The sequence below is a fragment of the Lithobates pipiens genome, unplaced genomic scaffold, assembly GCF_037356315.1.
Source record: "Lithobates pipiens isolate NorthernLeopardFrog02 unplaced genomic scaffold, aLitPip1_a1.2 Scaffold_23, whole genome shotgun sequence".
In the NCBI taxonomy this organism is placed as follows: Eukaryota; Metazoa; Chordata; class Amphibia; order Anura; family Ranidae; genus Lithobates; species Lithobates pipiens.
In genome coordinates this window covers 30,257,136-30,271,529 of record NW_027507785.1, presented here as the reverse complement: position 1 = coordinate 30,271,529, position 14,394 = coordinate 30,257,136, and the positions used below count along the sequence as shown (strand labels likewise).

Sequence of the window (14,394 nt, the reverse complement as noted above, 5' to 3'; positions counted from 1 at the left end):
ATGCCCAGTGTTTTGTGGGCTCTGATGATGACACTCAGCTAGAGGAAGGCAGTAGCGTGAGCGCAGAGAGAGGGGATGCTCAAGAAGGACAGCAATCTGGCAGTCATGTTCCACAAGCTGCAGCATACTGCCAGGTTTTCTACAGCGATGAAGAGGGAGGGGATGATGAGGGCACTGACTCCACGTGGGTGCCTGGAAGGAGAGAGGAGGAGGAGGAGGAGGAGGAGGCACATGTCTAACGAGGCAGGATGCCCTCCGGGGGCCAGCTTAGGGGCAGCACACCGACTGAATCACACCGCAGAGCTCCGCCTGTGCAGGGCGCTGCCTCTGCGCGTTATTCTAAAAGTTCTTTGGTGTGGGCCTTTTTTGAGATGAGTGCATCAGATCGCACCGCTGCTATTTGCAACATATGTCTCAAGCGTATCTCGCGTGGCCAAAACATCAGCCGCTTGGGCACCACATGCTTGACCAGACATATGTTGACCTGCCATGCAGCTCGTTGGCAAGCGTACCTCAAAGACCCACACCAAAGAACAAAGCGGACCTCTCCTTGCTCCTCATCAGCTGGCATCTCCAACCCCACTAGACCTTCAGTCCTCTCTGAAACCTGCTCTGAGAGGAATGAAGGTGTAGAATTAGGTGTGTCACAGCCAAGTGCTTCCGGGAACTCTGCTAGCGGTACACCCACATCCGATTATAGCAGGCAAATGTCCCTGCCCCAGCTGCTGGACCGGCGAAAGAAGTTCACTCCCAGTCATCCACATGCCCAGTGGTTGAATGCTAGCTTGGCTAAATTGCTAGCACTTCAACTGCTGCCTTTTCAGTTGGTAGACTCGGCCCCCTTCCGCGAGTTTGTACAATGTGCGGTTCCTCAGTGGCAGGTCCCCAAACGCCACTTTTTCTCACGGAAGGCGATTCCGGCTCTCTACCGGCATGTGGAAGGCAATGTCCTTGCCTCGCTGGACAGGGCGGTCAGCGGTAAGGTGCATATTACCGCTGACTCATGGTCCAGCAGGCATGGACAGGGACGTTACCTGTCTTTCACGGCCCATTGGATCACTCTTCTGGCAGCTGGGAAGGATGCAGGACAAGGTGCAGTAGTGTTGGAGGTTGTTCCGCCACCACGCCTCCAAAATGCTACTATTGGTTGTGACACCTCTCTCCTCCACCCCCTCCTCTTCTTCTTCCTCCATGGCCTCTTCCAGTGCTCTGTCCTCAGAACCAGCGGTGCTCTGTAGGCGTTCCAGGGGCTACGCAAGTACGCAGGCAAAACGATGCCATGCCGTGCTTGCGCTGGTTTGTTTGGGGGACAGGAGCCACACTGGGGCGGATGTTTTGTCAGCTCTGCAGGGGCAGGCCGAGAGGTGGTTGACACCACACCAGCTTAAGCCAGGAATGGTGGTTTGTGACAATGGCACCAACCTCCTCTCCGCCCTCCGACAGGGACAACTGACCCATGTGCCCTGTGTAGCTCACGTCCTTAACCTGGTGGTGCAGCGGTTCTTGGGCAGGTACCCCGGCTTACAGGATGTACTGAAGCAGGCCAGGAAAGTCTGTGTGCATTTCCGCCGATCATTTAATGCCTGTGCTCGGCTGGCTGAGCTCCAAAAGGAGTTGAACCTGCCCAAGAACCGCCTTATATGTGACATGCCCACCAGGTGGAACTCAACGTTGGTCATGCTGCAGCGGCTGCACACGCAGCAGAGGGCCATCAATGAGTACCTGTGCAACTACGGCACCAGGACAGGGTCAGGGGAGCTCGGTTTTTTCTCACCACGCCAGTGGGGCATGATCAGGGATGCATGCACTGTCCTGTCACCTTTTGAGGAGGCCACAAGGATGGTGAGCAGTGACAGTGCATGCATCAGTGACACTGTACCTCTTGTCCACCTCTTGGAGCATACGCTGCGTGGAATAATGGACAGGGCACTTGAGGCAGAACAGAGGCAGGAAGAGGAGGACTTCCTTGCTTCTCAAGGCCCCCTTTATCCAGACAGTGTTCCTGCTGTGCCACCCATCACACAGGAAGAGGATGAGGAGGAGGAAGAGGAGGAGGAGGATGATTATGTCAGCATGGAGGTGGAGGCTGGCACTCAGCAGCAGCAGCAGCAGCAGTCTTGTAGGGATGATTTACAGTCCCAAGAAACACGTGGACTTGTACGTGGCTGGGAGGAGGTAGCTGCGGATCATGTTGCCCTTAGTGACCCAGAGGACTCCGGACCGAATGCCTCAGCTAACCTACGCTGCATGGCCTCCCTGATCCTGCAAAGCCTGCGGAAGGATCCTCGTATTCTTCGGATCAAGGAGAGGGACCATTACTGGCTGGCCACTCTCCTTGATCCACGGTACAAGGGTAAGGTTGCCGACCTTATCTTGCCATCGCAGAGGGAGCAGAGGATGAGACATCTCCGGGAGGCCTTGCAGAAAGGTCTGTGCAACGCGTTCCCAGAGACTGGTAGGTTACAAACTCCTGGTCCTGGACAATGTGTTGCTGAGGCATCGGTCAGAAGGAGCGGTGGAGAAGGTGGCCCTCTGACTGATGCTTTCAGACAATTTTTTAGTCCGCAGCCCCAAGGTATGATCGGTTCCAGCAACCATCGCCAGCGTCTGATTTACATGCTGCAGGAATACCTAGGGGCAAGGTCAGACTTGGACATCTTTCCCACCGAAAATCCTCTGGCTTACTGGGTCTTGAGGATGGATCACTGGCCAAAGCTTGCACAGTATGCAATTGAGCTACTGGCCTGTCCTGCTTCCAGCGTTCTTTCGGAACGCACCTTCAGTGCTGCTGGTGGCTTTGTTACCGATCACAGGGTGCGCCTGTCCACCGAATCAGTTGATCGACTGACCTTCATCAAGATGAATCAGTCTTGGATCACCCACAGCTACCAAGCACCTGAAGCTGATGTAACCGAATAATTTTTTTTGAAATATCACATCCCTTCAAGACTGCCTATGCTGATGCCGAGTGACTGTCCTGTTATGTTGATTGTCTATCCTCTTCCTCCTCCGCTGATATGTTGGAAGAACATTTCTGGTTCTGGGTGATGCCATCAGCCCAATTTTTCTGCCCCTGTTTAACAGGGGCGTTTAAGTACAATTTTTGATGCAATGCTTTGCAGCAGGGCTAATTCCTGCAATAAAACTAGAGTATATGGGAGAGGTTGCAGTGTCGTGGCACCAGCACCAGTGCCTAAGGCCCAATTTTTCTGCCCCTGTTTAACAGGGGCGTTTAAGTACAATTTTTGATGCAATTCTTTGCAGCAGGGATAATTCCTGCAATAAAACTAGAGTATATGGGAGAGGTTGCAGTGTCGTGGCACCAGCACCAGTGCCTAAGGCCCAATTTTTCTGCCCCTGTTTAACAGGGGCGTTTAAGTACAATTTTTGATGCAATGCTTTGCAGCAGGGCTAATTCCTGCACTAAAACTAGAGTATATGGGAGAGGTTGCAGTGTCGTGACACCAGCACCTAAGGCCCAATTTTTCTGCCCCTGTTCAACAGGGGCGTTTAATTACAATTTTTGATGCAATGCTTTGCAGCAGGGCTAATTCCTGCAATAAAACTAGAGTATTTGGCCTAAGGCCCAATTTTTCTGCCCCTGTTTAACAGGGACATGTAATTACAATTCTTGATATAATATTTCACAGGAGGGCCCGTTCCTGTGCCCACCCAGAGTAACTGTGAGGACTTATAGTGTTGTGGCACCAGCACCACAACCACCAAAGGTAAATTTTTCTACCACTGTTCAACAATGGCATGTAATTACAATTCTTGATATAATCGTTCACAGCAGGGCGCTCCAGGGCCCAGCAAGAGTCACTTTGAGGGCTTACAATGTTGTGGCAAAACCAACACCTTGTTCCGCCATTTCTGCAGAGCATATAGGGCAGGCTCCTACTTTCAAACATCCAACTTACAAACATCTCCTACTTGCAAACGGAAGGAGACAACAGCAAGTGAGATGAAAAAAGATGGACGACAAAACAAATTATACAGGGGTGATAACCCTTCCCTATGTTTTCCAAAAAGCTTAAAAATAGTTTTTTTGACTGGAGCTACACTTTAAAAATGTACCAGTTGAAAATTACAAACAGATTCAACTTAACACAACAAACCTACACAGTCCCTGTCTTGTTTGCACCGCCTGTATACTGCTGTTCTGAGTATATAGGGCCTGGGGGCCACACGCATTTCCTTTTTTTAATATGGGTACAGGGTTCCCCTTGATATGCGTACAAGACCCAAAGGGGCTGGTAATGGGCAGGGAGGGCTGCCCATGCCATTTTTCTCAATGGTTTTCAACCATATTGCAGGAACCAGATATAACATTAAAACCGCAAGCAGTTTTCAATGATGTTATTTTATGTTTAATGTCATTTTGTGCAGGGGCTGTTCTAAACACGGGAAACACGTGGCACTTCACAGGCATACTACAGACACCCCCCAGGCACCATATTTAAAGGAATATTTCACTTTTTTTTTTCACTTTAATCATCATTAAAATCAGTGCTCCCGCCAAAACTTCCATTTTTAAAAACATTTTAGGCATTGACCCATGTCCCCTGGGGCAGGAGCCAGGTCCCCAAACCCTTTTTAGGACAGTATCTTGCATATTAGCCGTTAAAATTAGCACTTTTAATTTCGAACGTTCGAGTCCCATAGACGTCAATGGGGTTGTAAAGTTCGTTCGAATTTGGGGTCCGTTCTAAAGTTCTGGTGCGAACCGAACCGGGGGGTGTTCGGCTCATCCCTATTGCCAGTTCATCCAGATAGTTTTCGTTTGTTGGGGTGTCATTGGGAGGATGGTTTCTATGTGGACCAGTGCTTACCGATGGGCTGTTCAATTTCCTGTGCGGTCTTTGAACAATTTAGCTCGTTCATTGAATGGGTGGTGAGGGATGTGTCAGGGGTGAATTCGATAATTCTTGACGATTTCCTGTGCATTGGGCCGCCGGCTTCCAAGGTTTGTGCGATATTGCTGGCGACGCTGCAGCATATTGCGCAAAAATTTGGCATTCCTTTGGCACCAGAAAAAACTGAGGGACCTCGCACGGTCATCGTGTTTCTGGGAATTGTCTTGGATTCCGAGGCCATGGAATGCCGGTTGCCTGAAGACAAGTTGGCGGACTTGCGGCGAGAGATAGCAGAGTTGTTGGGGGTTCAGAAGGTTCAGCTGAAAAGATTGCAATCGGTCTTGGGAAATCTCAATTTTGCCTGTTGGATTTTACCGATGGGGCGGGTTTTCAACCGCAGGTTGGCAGCCAGCACAGCGGGTATCAGGGCCCCGACTCATTTTGTGCGATTGGTAAAATCGCATAAGGCAGACTTGAAGGTTTGGCAGACTTTTTTGGAGTCGTTCAATGGGCGGGCGATGTGGATGTCAGGGCCGGTCAGCAACTTTGACCTGGAACTGTTCACTGATGCGGCTGGAGCTTTTGGATTCGGGGCGTTTTTTCAGGGTCAGTGGAGCGCGGGTCCTTGGCCGCAATCCTGGGTGGCAGCGGGGTACACGTTGAACCTGGTGCTGCTGGAGTTGTTTCCAGTGGTTCTGGAGGTGGAACTGTGGGGCGCTTCGTTCAGGGACCGGAAGGTGCGTTTCCATGGGGATAACATGGGGGTGGTGCAGGTCATTAATCGTAATACGGCCTCTCCTCCCCCTGTCATCCGGTTGCTGCGTCACCTGGTGTTGCGGTGCCTGCAGTTGAATGTGTTCATTCATGCGGTGCATCTTCCGGGCGTTGAGAACGTGGTGGTGGATGCTCTGTCCAGGTTCAAGTGGGACAGGTTCCGGGAGTTGGTACCGGGGGCGGAAAGGTTCGGGACTCCCTGCCCTATGTGGTTGTGGGTTTATATAGGCTGGGTGATGGGTCTACCGGGGCTTGCACCCCCTGGGAGAAAATACAGCTGATGGTTGGTGTGGTCTGTGCTCAATTTTGGTTGCTAGGGGTATAACAAAAAAAAAAGAAAGGGAAAAAGAGGGGGAATTTTATCCTGGGATATGTGTATGGATTTGGGGGTTGTGGTAGGTTGTCATGGGACAGGGTTTGGTTGGGACTTGTTAGTTTCATGTTATGGTAATACTGGAATGTGGTGATCATGGCTGTTTTTTTCTGTTTTCTTCTGTTTCAGGTACGGCAAAAGGATTGGTCTGGATAATGGGCCATTCCTATGTGTGCTGGGGGGCATGACGGGGGTGATGCTAGGAAGGGAGGCAGATAGTTAGGTTTTGCTAAAAGTGAGGTCTGTATCAAGTGGTTGGGTTTTCCGGGCATGTTATGGGGTAGATTGGTGGGGGAGGTTCATCGTTTTGCGCAGAGAGACAGGCCCCCAGACGTGCTAGTTATCCATGCAGGGGGTAATGACTTGGGCAGTAGGACTATGATTGATCTTACTCGTGACATTAAGTTCGACGTGTGGCGTCTCAGCATGGTTTTTCCAAACATGATTATAGTTTGGTCAGACATGGTGGCCCGCACCACGTGGCGGATGGCCAGGTCAGTTGAGGGGGTGAATAGAGCAAGGAGGAAGGTGAATAGGGCAGTCAGTAACTTCATGGTCCGGAATGGGGGATTGGCCATCAGGCACTTGGAACTCGAGTTCGAGACTTGGAGATACCTGAGAAGTGATGGAGTTCACTTGAATGACGTGGGCATTGACCTGTGGACTCTTGGGATCCAGGATGGTATTGAGCGGGCGCTTCGGGTGTGGAGGGGCATGCGGTAGTAAGTGGGTTACTTCCTCATGCGGTGGCGGGTTTTTGGTCTGTGCAGGCGAAGGAGATATGTCAAAAATGGTTCAGGAACTATCGTTGGATGGGATCCTGATGGTGGTTTCCGGATAACTGAGGTTAGACGGAAAGTGTTATGGGGCACTGCGGCCAGCATTTGTCTTTGAGCCTGCTTGTCGGCTTGAGGCCCATTATTACGCTTGGAGAGGGACCACAGTGTCAAGTTGGTCATGGTTTCAGATGTTTGGTGATAATTGCCTGCACAGACCAATGCCATGCAGTGGTTGCTATTCAGAAGTTATATTGGGATATTGTTTGTTATTGTTTATAATTTTATATTCTTGAGAGAGTACATATTTTCATACAGAGTTTTTTCCTATTGGAATTTATTTGTTTATTTTGTTTAAAATAATAAAGTAGGCTGCTACGGCCTTTCTTACTCCAACCAGTGTGGTTTCAATTTAATGGGGTATAAGGTAAGGTTGGGGTTCTGGAAGCATCATATCTGGTATACCACAGTCAAGGATTTACCCCCTTCCTGATCAAGCCCTTTTTTGCGATACGGCACTGCATCGTTTTAACTCACAATTGCCCGGTCGCACGATGTTGTACCCTAACGAAATTGATTCTTTTTTCCCACAAATAGAGCTTTCTTTTGGTGGTATTTGATCACCTCTGAGGTTTTCATTTTTTGCGCTTTAAACAAAAAAAAAGCGAACATTTTGGAAAAAAAGTAATATTTTTTAATTTTTTCTATAATAAATATCCCCCAAAAAATATAAAAAAACTAATTTCTTCCTCAGTTTAGGTCAATATGTATTCTTCTACATATTTTTGGTAAAAAGAGATAATCAATAAACGTATATTGATTGGTTTACACGAAAGTAATCGCGTATAGAAAATAGGGGATAGATTTATGGCATTTTTATTATTTTTTTTATTAGTAATGGCGGCGATCTGTGATTTTTATCAGGACTGCGACATTGCGGCGGACAGATCCGACACTTTCGACACTATTTTGGGACCATTGGCATTTATACAGCGATCAATGCTATAAATATGCACTGATTACTGTGTAAATGTCACTGACAGGGAACGGGTTAAACACTAGGGGGCAATCAAGGGGTTAAATGTATCCTAGGGAGTGATTCTAACTGTGGGGGGGTGGGCTACCACTGACATGACATCGATCACTGCTCCCGATAACAGGGATCAGTATATCCCTGTCATGACACAAGGCAGAACAAGGAAATGTCTTGTTTAGGCATCTCCCCATTCTGCGGCTCCGTGACATGATCAAGGGACACCAGCGGACATCGAGTCCACGGGACCCGTGAGCACGGTCACACTGTATGCAGCGTGCGCACGCCCACTAGCCCCGCAAATTAAAGGGGACGCACAGGTACGCCCATTTGCCCACCGCTGCTATTGTACTGACGTATATATCGGCGTGAGACAGTTGGCAAGTGGTTAACTGACCATTGCGCGCCCGTGCAATGCTGTACCCATGCATACTAGCTCAGAATGCCTTTGTCTTGCAGGGTTTTCTTTTTTTTTTTTGCATTTTTTTGGGGGGGGGGATTTACAACCTCTTTAAGCTTTGATGCAAAAACCTGCAAGCTGGTTTCTATTCAGAGCTGCACCCGATTTTGCACTCCAGTTTTAATAAATCAACCTCATTGGCAGTTATAGGAGAGGTCTATTATTGTATAGCCAATAGTTACTTTATTTAGGTTTTTATTGTATAGACAGAAGTAACATTTTTTCTATGACCTATGTATGTTGGGGACTTTACACATGTGGCCCTACTAGCAATTATACTTCTCAGTACAGAGTTCAACAAAAAGCATATGCTCCCTATCTATAAGCGTGTTATAGAGCAAGCAAGCTGCCTGGAAACTGAATAACAATCTGATACTTTATTTTTCCATGAAAATGTCATTTGTTCATGACCCTTTTAAGAAGCGACTGTCATGGTCTATTCGGCTAAATGTTATTCACTCTGTATTCAGTGGCCTTGAGGTCATCCTATTATCTGTTAATATATTACTAGTAAAAACACAGCACAAATCCCCAAGTCTTCATTTCAGGGATGGAGGTCTGCTCCAATATTAGGTCTGCATTTTCTACAAAGAATAGACAGGCAGATTAATATGAGATAGATAGATAGATAGATAGATAGATAGATAGATAGATAGATAGATAGATAGATAGATAGATAGATAGATAGATAGATAGATAGATAGATAAAAAGGACATGTGTTAGCCCTTGTACACACGATCGGAGAATCCGTCGGAATGTGTCCTATCGGACCGTGTTGTCGGATAATCCGACTGTGTGTGGTATGCATCGGACTGATTCCGTCGGAATATCCGTCGGACCCAATTTTCCAACTTGTTGGAAATATTTTCCGACCAACTGGTTCGATCGGACCTAATCCGATCATGTGTAGAGAATTTTGATCAGACCAAGTGCCACGCATGCTCAGATCAAATTCCTACATCAAAGCTAATGGCTACTAGCCTGAATGTAGTCCCATCGTAACGAAATTACGTCATCACGTTCTGAAAGATCGGATTTTTCGACAACTTAGTCCGACCGTGTGTATGCAACAGTTTCAGACAAGATCCAACGGACAAAATCAGACGGACAAAATCCGACGGATTTGGTTGTCGAAATCTCCGACCGTGTGTACTGGGGCTAACAGAGTAACTTTCATATACACAAACATTAAGGGTGAAGGCCTTTTGAACCCCCCTAGGGAAAGAGAGCCTTGACTGATGGGGACATGGCCAGATGCCGCACAAAGGAGTGGATGGTGATGATTGGGGCAACACGGGGGATGGGATGGGCCTGAGCTCAGGGAATGTGTGCCCCAGGTTATTCTGGATCTTTCAGAAGAAGAAGTGGATGGAAGAGCTGCCCACCCCCCTGCCCCTTTTTTCCTCGGTTTTGGTATGTCACAGCTAACTGCGGTTTCTTGAACTTGCCAGAATTTAAAGTTGCTGTAATGGCCTATGTCATTGATGAAAAAATTGGAAGTAGGCTTTCTGTCCAGCACTTATGGTAAGGACATGCCCCACTTCTCCCTTTTGGTATTGAGTGCTCACAGTACGAATGTGACTGCCACTGGTTAAATGTGTTCGCATGTTACGTGTTGGAATTTAATAAAGCTGTGGCCTTGCCTTTTCCAACCTAATGGTTGTAAGTGTTTTATTTAATGGGGTAAAAGAGTAAGGGTGGTGGGGGATTTATTAACATGGTGTTACATTCATTTGTACCTAGGCCCATTGTGCCTCAGCAGTCATGGGTCAGTCCATGCGTGCGTTCTTGGCCTCTTGCAGCCCACCAGTGTAAGATGACAACCCTTTACTAATCACTCTTTGGTACACTGGTGGATGGGCTTCATCTACCTTACCCCTATTCTATTACATCTGGACTTTTCTCAATCTAGGAGCATCTTCAAGTATTTTCCTCCTTTACTCTGATGACCAATGATCACACTCTCCTGACGGTGGCTCTCATTCTTTAGAAGGTACATTTTACCTGATGTACTTTGCCAGTGTGTTGACTTCTAAATCTCCGGCTGCTACAGGTCATCCTTTCACTTTCCCCCATTCTAATCGTATCACCCTAGACTCTTTCATCCTTAATTTTTTTCTTTTTTAGGGTGACAGAAATAACGTGGCTCAGACATATAAACTACCAAGAGATGAACTTAAATTGGCTTCATTATCAACTGCCCATAGCTAGATTTAGCATAAGGCTCACAAGGTACATATCTATAGGCTACAGAGGGAAAGAGTTGGCTTTTCCTTGTATTGTCAATGGTCACAAACTTTTTCCCTATGAGTAGTAGAAAACAGCCAACTCACATGAACTTATTTACACACTATCATAATACTCTTGGCCAGGTTAGTACTATAAAAACAAAGACGTGCAGTGTAAAAGAGGTTATCTTAGTGCAGGTTATCTTCACCAAGCATCACATCACATAAAATAACCAGGGGAGCATCTAGCATTTACTTGGTGCTTATCAGGTCCCACCCCTAATAGAAGACCCAAAGGCAGCTTGAATCTTGGCCGGTCCCTGCTGAAACATAATTGGGCAGGCTGATTGTATCCAAGTTGACTGATCAATTAATTTGGGTATAAGCAGCCTGTTGCATTTTTCATGCCCCTGGCAATAATCACTGTGTGTTCCCATGACCCGGACGGCTCTGCCCGCTAGGAGAACACAATAGCTGACATGTGGTTGTAGGAAAGAAAATCAAATCATCTATGACCGGCTTTAGGGAATAAGCACAGTAGACATCGCCACAGGAGATGAAGGTAACTAATTACTAGAATCTCTCCATTTGCCCTCCTTGTTGTGAGCAGTCCACTTTTCCACCTTTTACACACCCGAAAACCTGGTCAGAAGAAGTGTTATGCCTGTACCATTCCACCAACCAACCACAGGTAGGAATGAGCAAGCTTCGGAAAAATGTAATCATTTGTGGTTTGTCTGCAGCTTCTAAAAACTTGCAAACCCCTGAAATTTGGAATGTCCTAATTGATAGCCCCATTGAAGTCAATAGAAATTCAAATTCCAAATATTGCAAAAGTATGCAGAACGGTTTGGGAAGCTATTGAACTCCCTGTCTGATGAAATGATGGGGCCAAAGAATGGACAAATGAAAGTGATTGTAAAGTCTCCTTTTTTTTTTTTTATAAATAACAAACATGTTATACTTGCCATCTCTGTGCAGTTGGTTTTGCACAGAGCAGCCCAGATCCTCCTCTTCTTGGGTCTCTCTTTGCTGCTCCTGACCCCTCACTCCTATTGAGTGCCCCCTCAGCCAGCAGCTTTCTATAGGGGCACCCGAGCTCAGTCAGAGCTCCGTGTATCCGTTCAGACACGGAGCCCCAACCTGGCAATGCCCCTTCCTCCCCTGATTGGCTGACTGACTTTGATTGACAGCCACGGGAGCCAATGGCACCACTGCTGTGTCTCAGCCAACCAGGAGGAGTGTCCTGGATGGCTTAGATATTCGTGGACATCACTGGAGAGATGGGGCTTAGGTAAGTAATTAGGGGGTGCTGGGGAGGCTGCTACACACAAAAGGCATAGGCATAGACTGCATTAAGATAAAAAATCTTCTGCCTGCACAACTCTTTTAAAAGAGAAGTATGGCAAAAGCCATACTTCTCTTGTGGGTCACAGGGGCGCACTTACTTGTATTCTCCAATGACCAGCCCAGAATCAGCCCACTAAAACTGTCGGCTGAAGTTACAGAGCCACTCCATCTCTGGAAGGATCCTGACAATAATCCACCCAGATGTCTGATCACCAGCTGGCTCAGGCTCTCAGGAGCAAGCTGCTCTTGCCCCCTTTCCAGCCCATTGCTCCAGTGAGTGCCAGAGGGGCAGAGCAGGGAGTGATGACTGATAATCATCACTCTCTGCTCAGAACTGACTGAGGATCGAGCAGTCAGCGGTCATGTGATCGCTCAGTTCTTGGGATTAGACCTAGTGGGAAACAGCTGCCGCATCTGACCAATGCTGCAGCAAGGAGGGGAGTACAGATGTTTATTTCTTTCACTACTCCAAACTTCTCCTTGCTGGTGAAGGTGCAACTGCCCACCAGTCGTCCCAAATCCAGGTTCATCCAACACTGAAACCCGTCTGAGAGAAGCAGAGCCCCCTTAGTCCGGCAAAGACTAAGTTCGACCCCAACCAAATTAAAATCATTTACCTGAGATGTACCAGTGATAAGGTAGTGGTTACCTCAGCTCTGGCCCCCAAAATCTGACCTCTGGGTTTTTCTCCCCAAAAAGTTGATGATGACATTGCCAAGGCAATCGGAAACTCGAAGGGCTTGAGAATCATTGTCAAGCTGATCTCGCTTCTACTCGAATCATCAAGGCCCTGAAGGAGCTTCCACATGACAGGAAGAAGCATAAGGACATTAAACACAGTGGAGGCATCACAGTTGATGAAGTTATCAGCATTGCTCATCAGATGAGGCATCGTTCCCTGGGCAGAAAACTATCTGGCACCATCAAGGAGATCCTGGGCACAGCTCTGTCTGTGGGCTTCAGTGTTGATGGTAGACTCCCACATGATATAATGGACAACATTAACAGTGGCAACATTGAATGCCCAGCAATCTAAATCTCTGAAGAGTTTTAATATTTAATTTAAAAAAATGTCAACAGAATTTTACGATCAACTCTAACTACAGGCAACATTATTTTTCCAGAACAGATGGATAGATTTGATAGATAGATAAATATATTTTAGAAAATAAACCACAATGTCATGGATTAAATACAGTAGACTGTTAACAACTTCTGTATCCCACTATACATAAACTTAGAAAATACAGTACATGTTCCAATGTCAAATATAATAGCAGTCTTTGCTATCTAGTGGGTGTCTAGCTGAAGGACCTTCAATCATATTGTTTTATCTGTAATTGCTAAAGGAATAAGAACTAGGCAGTACCCATTTCCCAGTGGAAAGCACATTGTGCCAATCCCTAATGCTAAGTACAATGTATATTCCAGGTATCCCGGGAAAATAAATTGCCAGTAACTGATGTCTAGGAGAAAGTGCATGGAGTACTCTCTGGTGCCCAGTGTTAAGTATATTACTCCATTTCTAATGCTCAATGGAGTACAAAGTACATTATATAGTTTTAGCCTGGAGTCAAGTGAAAAGGATTTTATTTAGTCCCAGCAATGTAGTAAGTCAGATTCTTCCCTTCAATCTAATATTCTTTCAAGGGAAAATGTAGATGGCCTCTGTGAGGCAATACAGACTGTCTAAGCCCTTGTACACACGGTCGGACATTCTGACAACCAAATCCGTTGGATTTTGTCCGACGGATTTGTCCGACGGATTTTGTCCGAAACTGTTGCATACACACGGTCGGACAAAGTTGTCGGAAAATCCGATTGTACATAACGTGATGACGTTATTTTGTTACGACGGGACTACGTTCAGGCTAGTAGCCAATAGCTTTGGTCTAGGAATTTGATCTGAGCATGCGTGGCACTTTGTCTGTCGGAGTAGGCTACACATGATCGGAGTATGTCCGATCGGAGCATTTTTTCGGAAAATTTTACGGACAAGTTGGAAAACTTGGTCCGTCGGATACTCAGACGGAAACAGTCCGATGGAGACCACACACAGTCCAATGGAGACCGACAAAACGGTCCGATAGGACACATTCCATCGGAATCTCCGACTGTGTGTACAAGGGCTAAGACAGAATGGCAGTGATGCCCATATTCTGTATGGGCATTATTAGGCTTTTAAGCTTAACAGAGTTCGAACAGACACTGAAAACAGGCTGCTGAGCTTTGCCAGTCGGGGCTGATTGGTACTTCCAGTTAAAGATGAGCCATTATGATTTGCATGAGTCAGTAAATCCAGACATTTCCACAATGGGAGGAACTTCAGTGGAGTGCATCTTTTTGCGGGTCCTTCCAGTTAGTTGAGCTTTACTGAACCATCCCTAGTGACCACCACCAGGCCTCACCTATGCTGAATCAACTACAGAACAACTTTAGACCTCATGATAAATAAATGTCTAAAGAAAGAACTGTGCCTATTGCCAGCACCAATGTCTTAGGCCGCGTACACACGGGCGGACTGTTCGTCCAACTTTGTCCGC

General features: G+C 46.9%; 1 pseudogene; it reads left to right on the top strand.

Moving 5' to 3' along the window:
- Positions 1–5,614: 5,614 nt before the first annotated feature.
- LOC143927096 (large ribosomal subunit protein uL11 pseudogene) lies at positions 5,615–12,887 on the top strand (annotated as a pseudogene).
- The last annotated feature ends 1,507 nt before the right edge of the window (positions 12,888–14,394 follow it).